The sequence below is a fragment of the Rhinolophus sinicus genome, chromosome 1 (genome assembly GCF_057876585.1).
Source record: "Rhinolophus sinicus isolate RSI-liver-muscle chromosome 1, RSI-T2T, whole genome shotgun sequence".
NCBI lineage: Eukaryota > Metazoa > Chordata > Mammalia > Chiroptera > Rhinolophidae > Rhinolophus > Rhinolophus sinicus.
The window spans coordinates 177,566,883-177,573,835 of NC_142501.1; the positions used below are offsets into that span (position 1 = coordinate 177,566,883).

General features: G+C 39.6%; 1 pseudogene across 1 annotated transcript; it reads left to right on the forward strand.

The window, feature by feature from the left end:
* Positions 1-23: 23 nt before the first annotated feature.
* LOC109452302 (PCI domain-containing protein 2 pseudogene) lies at positions 24-6,290 on the forward strand (annotated as a pseudogene). Its single transcript, XR_016018920.1, has 2 exons — positions 24-386; positions 2,522-6,290. The product of XR_016018920.1 is annotated as a PCI domain-containing protein 2 pseudogene (transcript).
* The last annotated feature ends 663 nt before the right edge of the window (positions 6,291-6,953 follow it).

Below are 6,953 nucleotides of genomic sequence, written 5' to 3' on the forward strand. Positions count from 1 at the left end.
CATGCGCATCGAGCCCTCGGAGCATGCGCTCCAAGTCGTGAGCGCTCCTGCTTGCGCACCTTGCACTCTCTAAACAGCAAGTCCTGGACTCGTCAGAAAAGCTCAATTAAACGAGTTAAAAGGGTTAGGGCTAACTTGACTCCAAAAAAATGAATTAGGGCGACTGGGAAGAGACTAGCAAAACCTGAAAGAAAAGAAAAGCCTTCGCGCGAAGCAGAGCCTGGGTTGTGCCAGCTCACCCCCTACTCCTACTACAGCTACACTCGTATAGAATGTCCCACAGATAGTCCAAACTGTGTAAGAGGAACTCAGAATGTGCTAGTAACAAGCACCTGGGGACGAAGAAAGAAGAGGAGAAGTTCACCAAAGAAGCGATGCAAGTGCAGGTAACTGAAAGCTGCTTCTGTTGTTAGATGCCAGGCTACAGCAACATTGATTCATCACTGTTACAAAGCCCAGTGAAGGACCTGTGAAAGCCCAGACCACCCCACTAAACCAATGAGACTCCCAACCTTAGGCAAAAGGAACCTGGCTTCCGCATAGGTCTTAAGGAGTCTGTCAGAATCCCTGTCAGAATTGTCTCAGGCTGTTTTTTCCAGCAAGAATCCCATCCAGATTCTAATCATCCTTTGAAGAATTTAAACACATCCTGTCTTAACCATACCTTACCCCAAATGAACAACGGTACTTGAATTTGTCCCTACTACGAATTTTTATAGTATTTGTAGAACTCTAGAACACAATTTGCTACTCAGTTTTCATTACTCAGTGAGTCATTAATTGTGGTTTAATTGATCCTTATGTGTTAGAATGCTCTCCATACAAAGGCTATATATACAGAGGGTGCCAAAAAAAATGTATGTACATTTTTAAGAAAGGAACAATCTGTATTAATATATACTGATAACAAAAAATGAATACAAGTCATGTTTGACTTCTGCAATTACAAGAGGTGCTCGAAGTGGTTACCATCAGCGTCCAGATACTTGTGATTACCGCAAACTACTGCTTGAGCAACGCTGACCAAAGTTAACATCTCTTAAAATGTGTGTACATTTTTTGTAGAAATAAAAATTAATGGTAATAAATCATTTGGCATGTATCAAAATCAACTAAATATACCTTTTCAGTGTTATTCGCTGTCACATAAAGTGATAGGCATTCAAGCTAAAATGGTAAAAAATTATTTTTACATAGTAATTTGAAGCTTACAAGGTATATTTTACATTCAGTATTTTGTTTAATATAAATTTGTATTTCTCTAAACTGTAGGATTAATATGACTGTAAAATCACCAAATTTCGTGAAATGTGTTCAAAAACTAATACCATGTTATCAGTAACCATCTGATTTTTTATTTACATTTATTAAACACCTATTATGTGTTAGCTCTGTGTGAAGTACTCTACATGCATAATCTAAATCACTTCTAACATAACCCATAAGGTAAATTATATTAATATCTCTATCTATTAACATGATGAGGCTTAGAGCTATTAAATTTCTGTCCAGTGTCACATAACTAATGAATGATGGAGCTTAATTTAAAGCTAATCAGTTTAACTCTAGAACCTGCTTTCATGTTCATTATGAGGGAAATGCCCCCAACTGTGTTCTACTCCCACATTCAATGATTTTTTTCCTCAGTTCTTATTTGAGCTTGACTGCATTTTTTTGTGCATCTAAAAATTAACTTCTAATGGTTGTCCTTCAGATGTGTCATGGTGGCCCCTTGATGACAGGAAACAAGAATGCTCTACCATTCTACTCTACATCTTTATCTTTGGCTTCTATTGCTTAGATCACCCCATGGTCCAAAAAGTATCTGCTGGAGTTCCAGCCATTATAGGCAGCAGGAAAGAAAAATAAATGTATGCCCCCCTCCCTTTCAAGGAGACTTCCTGGAAGTAATGCACAAAAATAAGTTTACATTTCATTGGCCCAAACTATGTCAATAAGCACATCTAGCTTTAAGGGAGGCAGGGAAACATAGCCCATTTTGTGGTACCAGATTCTATTAGTAAAGAGAAGGGAGTCTGTTTAAAGAAAAGCACCTCTTGGTTTCTTCTACAATCTCCCCTTTGGGAAACCTTCCCCTCTGTGGTTTCCAAAACTATACCCTACTCTCCAGGGTCTCATTGTACTTTCTAACACCTGCTAATTTGGGCATGTCATGGTGGGTAGTCACACCCTAAGCCTATTACATCTTTAGGGAAAGGTTTTTATGCAAGCCCTGTCCATTATTCTTGTGCATTTAGGTTAACACACCTTTGAAGTACCAGAAGTAGTACTTGCAAAGGTACAACCACCCTCAAAAGAGCACATAGTCTTGTTAACTATCCTATAATTTAATTCCTGCCTTGCTCTTTCCCACCTTCATGTAATCTTCTTTAAATTCCTTCCTCAATTTCAAATGCATAAAAGAAGCTGCAAACTGCCACTCTTGGAAGCATTTGAGATCTTGATTCCTGACAATTGTTGTCAATTTTGGCTAAAATAAACTCATAAAAATTCTCTACAGGTTTGGACGTTTCTTATATTGTCATTTACTTGGCATCATATGGCAGGATTCCAAAGACATCCATCCAGGACTACCCTGCAAACCTGGTGCTACATACAAGCAAGGGCCCCCTGTGCATCACTGGCTGGCTCTCCACTTCACATTGGGTGAGTTTGGGTGAGCTTTCTCTTGGAATTCCAGTCCTCCTTGCTTTAAGTAGCAGGCCATGACTTTATCTGAGCTGTTCTTAGAAAATCCTTGAGGTGGATAAGGGTTGAGATGACCTAGGAAAAGGGGGGGTGGGGAATGGGTGGCTATTAATTTCAGCTTTTTAATTGGATTACTTACTGAGTCTGAATAAAATCTTTGCTGGTTAAATGAGAGACTGAACTCTCTTTAGCTTTGAAAGAGATAGTTTCCCCAAGCCAAACAGCCAACAGGGCAACAATAGTTGTTGCAGATGCCTGAATCTGGAGTGGCAGAGATAGGTACCACAAGGTGTCCAGTGTGGAAATGCAGCTAACTCCAGAGAAGCTGGTAAGAACCCCAGGGCGAAGGGCAGGATGCCCCGGAATAGGTTTATCCCGAGAGAGTGGCCTATACCTTGGAAAGCATCACAGTTCCAGTGAAGTCTGCTAAGCTCTCGCTGCCCCTTACTCAGGTATTCTTAGGTGACTAAGAATCTTTGTGGGGTTTCTTGAGGAACAGTTTCCTCAAGGGCATGAAGCAGTCCTATAGGGATATCCACCGCATTTGGCTCATCTAAAGACATGTATGTAAAGGATTGGTTTTCCCTAGAAGTCTGTTCAGACTCTACAGATCGCAAAATTAACATGGGAAATTGTGCCTCTGAGGCCAACAATACCCACAGCAGTCAGCCTTCCATCAATACTAAGATGGCCAAGATGAGGAGCCTTTGATACTTCTAAATGAATCTTTTGCACACATAATTAGAAAAAGCTAGCTATAATATTAGACAGAATAAATGGAAAACATATATTTAATTGGTCTCTCAAAGCTTCAAAAATAGGATTGCAGTAAATGGATCAACCTATAATGTCATTTAGGTGTTCACCCAATTCTTTGAGGTATTAAAAATGGCTGTCCTGCCAGCAGTGGGTGCCACTGTGGCTCACATCACTATAAACCAGTTCCTGCAGCCAGTCTATGAAACAAAAGACACTAGAGATGGCGCATTCTGGGCGGAGCTGGTGTCTTTCCAGCATGCTCATGTTGCCAACCCACGGCTTCAGTTGACCTCTCCAGAAGAGAATTTTGGAGCCCACTTACGATGAAATGTTGCAGCTTATCTATGGTGCACTTACACGGTGAGGATCCACGACTTCGTAGAGGCACACAAATCCCAGACTGTCATCATGCAATCATTCCTGCGGGCATTTCAGGTCCACAGAGAAGAAAACTGGGCTCTGCCTATCATGTATGCAGCAGCACTTGACCTTTGAGCATTTGCCAATAATGCAGGTCTGCAGTTAATAAAGAAAGGAAAAAGCAAAGTCAGGGACATGTTGGAAAAAGCAGCTGAATTGTTGATGAGCTGTTTCCACGTCTCTGCCAGTGATGTTTACACTGGTATAGAGGATTCTGAGAAGTGGGGGATGCTGTTTCTGGTGAATCAGTTATTCAACATTTACTTTAAGATCAACAGATTCCGTTTGTCTAAACCCCTAATCAGTCACCGACAGCTCAAACCTGAAAGATGATTACAGCACTGTCCAGAGGGTCACACACAAGTACTATGTTGGATGAAAGGCCACATTCAATAATGACTAAGCCAGCCAAGGAGTACTTGTCCTTTGCCTTTGAGTTAGAAGAACAAAAGATTCTGGTATATTTACTTCCAGTAAAAGTGATATTGGATCATATGCCAACCATTAAATTTTTGAAAAAGTATCATCTCATTCAGTTTGCTGAAGTAATCAAAGCTGTAAGACAATCTTCTATTAAACAAAGCTCTGACGAAGCCCATGATCTTTTTTATTCACTGTAGTATCTTCCTTATCCTTGAAAAGCTGAAGATCATCACCTACAGGAATCTTTTTAAGAAAGTATACTTGTTACTCAAAACACACCAGTTATCTCTGGATGCTTTTCTAGTTACCTTGAAATTCATTCAAGTGGAAGACACGGACATTGATGAAGTCTGCTGTTTTCTGGCCAACCTGATATACGTGGGTTGCATTAGAGGCTGAATATCACATCAGCGTCAGAAGCTAGTTGTCAGCAAGCAAAACCCATTCCTGCAGCTGTCTACAGTGTGTTGAACATATAAACAATCCTGAGAAGTGTGTTCCTCTAGTTTTGCATCGTGCTGATGAAATCATTCCTGTGCCATGATTTTATTCTCTGCAGCCGGAATCTCTTTAGGGCTCTTTTCCCAGGGAGGCACACATGGACACCTCAAAATCTCCGTCACCACTCATAAATAATGTCGACCTCACAGAGACCTGCAATTCCTTTTTCAGACTTTCCAGACCCCTTCTTTGGCCCTGGAGTGTTGATGAAACGTCTGTGAAGGAGACTGTGTCCCTCAGGCAGCTATAGTTTACTTGTTCATAAATGCATCTTTGTAACTTTCTATAAAACTATATTTAAAAAAGCATCCTGAATTTTTTAAAAAATAGTTGTCCTTATTTTAAAAAGGAAAAGATCATTTGGAACTTGACTTGTCAATGACCGATATAAATTACAAATGCCTCTAAAACAAAATTTGGATCCAACTATTTTTTTATAAACTAATATATTTTTTCATGACTAAAATGTCTCTGTGTCTATCTGTGCATGTCTATATACATATGTTGTAAATGTGAGGTAATTTTCTACCTCCAGATGGTATTATTAAAATTAATATAAAGGTAAGTGCTTGTGAGGATTGACTACTCTAAAATTCTCAGAAAAATAGAAACTAACTCAAATTCTTTTTAAATCCACATGATCTAAGATTAATCCTTAGTAAATAAAAGCTAGTTCAAGTTTGTTGGTTTAAGTAGAATAGACATATTTTTTGAGTTATCGGTATTATATTTTACCCAGATTTTACAAAAATATGTCCATGTTTATAATTAACTTTGATGTCTAGGAAAAAATGTTTCTAGGTGTTTTAAAATGTCCAAGCTAAAGAATGCTAATTGGTTACTTCTTAGTTTTCATTAGAAATTGAGGTTTTAAGTGTTAAAATCTCAATATATGTCAGAATAACTTTGCAGTGTTTCAGAAGGGCCCCTGTAATACCCCAAAAGATTTGTTTTTGGGGAGGACGGGTGTCTCAGTTGGTTAGAGCGCAAGCCCTGGGCAACAGGACTGCCTATTTGATTCCCACGTGGGCCAGCAAGCTGTGCCCTCCACAACTAGAATGAAGTCAGTGAGCTGCCGTTCAGCTCACAGGTGGCCAGATGGCTCTGTTGGAGTGCGGGCTGTCAACCACAAGGTTGCCGGTTCAACTCCCGCAAGGTAAGGTAGGCTGCGCCCCTGCAACTAACAACATCAACTGGACCTGGAGCTGAGCTGCGCCCTCCACAACTAAGATTGAAAGGACAAAAACTTGACTTGGAAAAGTCCTGGAAGTACACACTGTTCCCCCAATAAAGTCCTGTTCCCTTTCCCCAATAAAATCATAAAAAAAAAAAAAAAAAAAAAAAAAAAAAAAGATTTGTCTTTTATGTTAAATTGCATGGGAAATATTGTAAAATAAGTGATGAAAGACTTCAGGGTATACTGTATGGGTAAACAGTGATTGTAAATTAAACAAATAGTGGGACTATGAGATACTCAAGACAGCTGCTTTGTTCTTCCAGGCTCCCTGGCATATGCCATTTTTCAGTTTTTATGTTCCTTCATGCATCACTGAAGGAGAGGTTAGTCATTGTTGAGACCCAAATTACCTTGAAGACCAAATGGCAGAAATACATCAAAACAGAGAACACAAAATGTGAAAACACAGAAATCAAGAGGAAGAGATCAGAGATCTGGAAGATAGATCCACAAGAACTAATGTGAAAATAATTCTAAAAGCAGAAAGGAGAGAGAGAGGGAGAGGGGAGAGGGGAGAGGGGAGAGGGGAGAGGGGAGAGGGGAGAGGGGAGAGGGGAGAGGGGAGAGGGGAGAGGGGAGAGGGGAGAGGGGAGAAGGAAAAGAGAAAGAAAGAAAGAAAGCAGAAAAATCCTGAGAACAAGATCTGAATCTTCAGATTAAAAGAACTAAGATTGAGTTGAGATTAATGAGAAATAACATACGTGTAAATATATCTGATCCAAAAAATTCTTGTGGGAGAGACAGAATAAGTTATCTATAAAGGGAAAGGATTAGAATGAAGTCAGCGTTCTCATCTTCAACACTAAGTTAGTATAAAAAGCAGAACCATATGCACACTACTAAAAATAAATAGTGGATGGAAACCGAAGGAACCTATACCCAGTAATAATTTTGTTCATCTGTC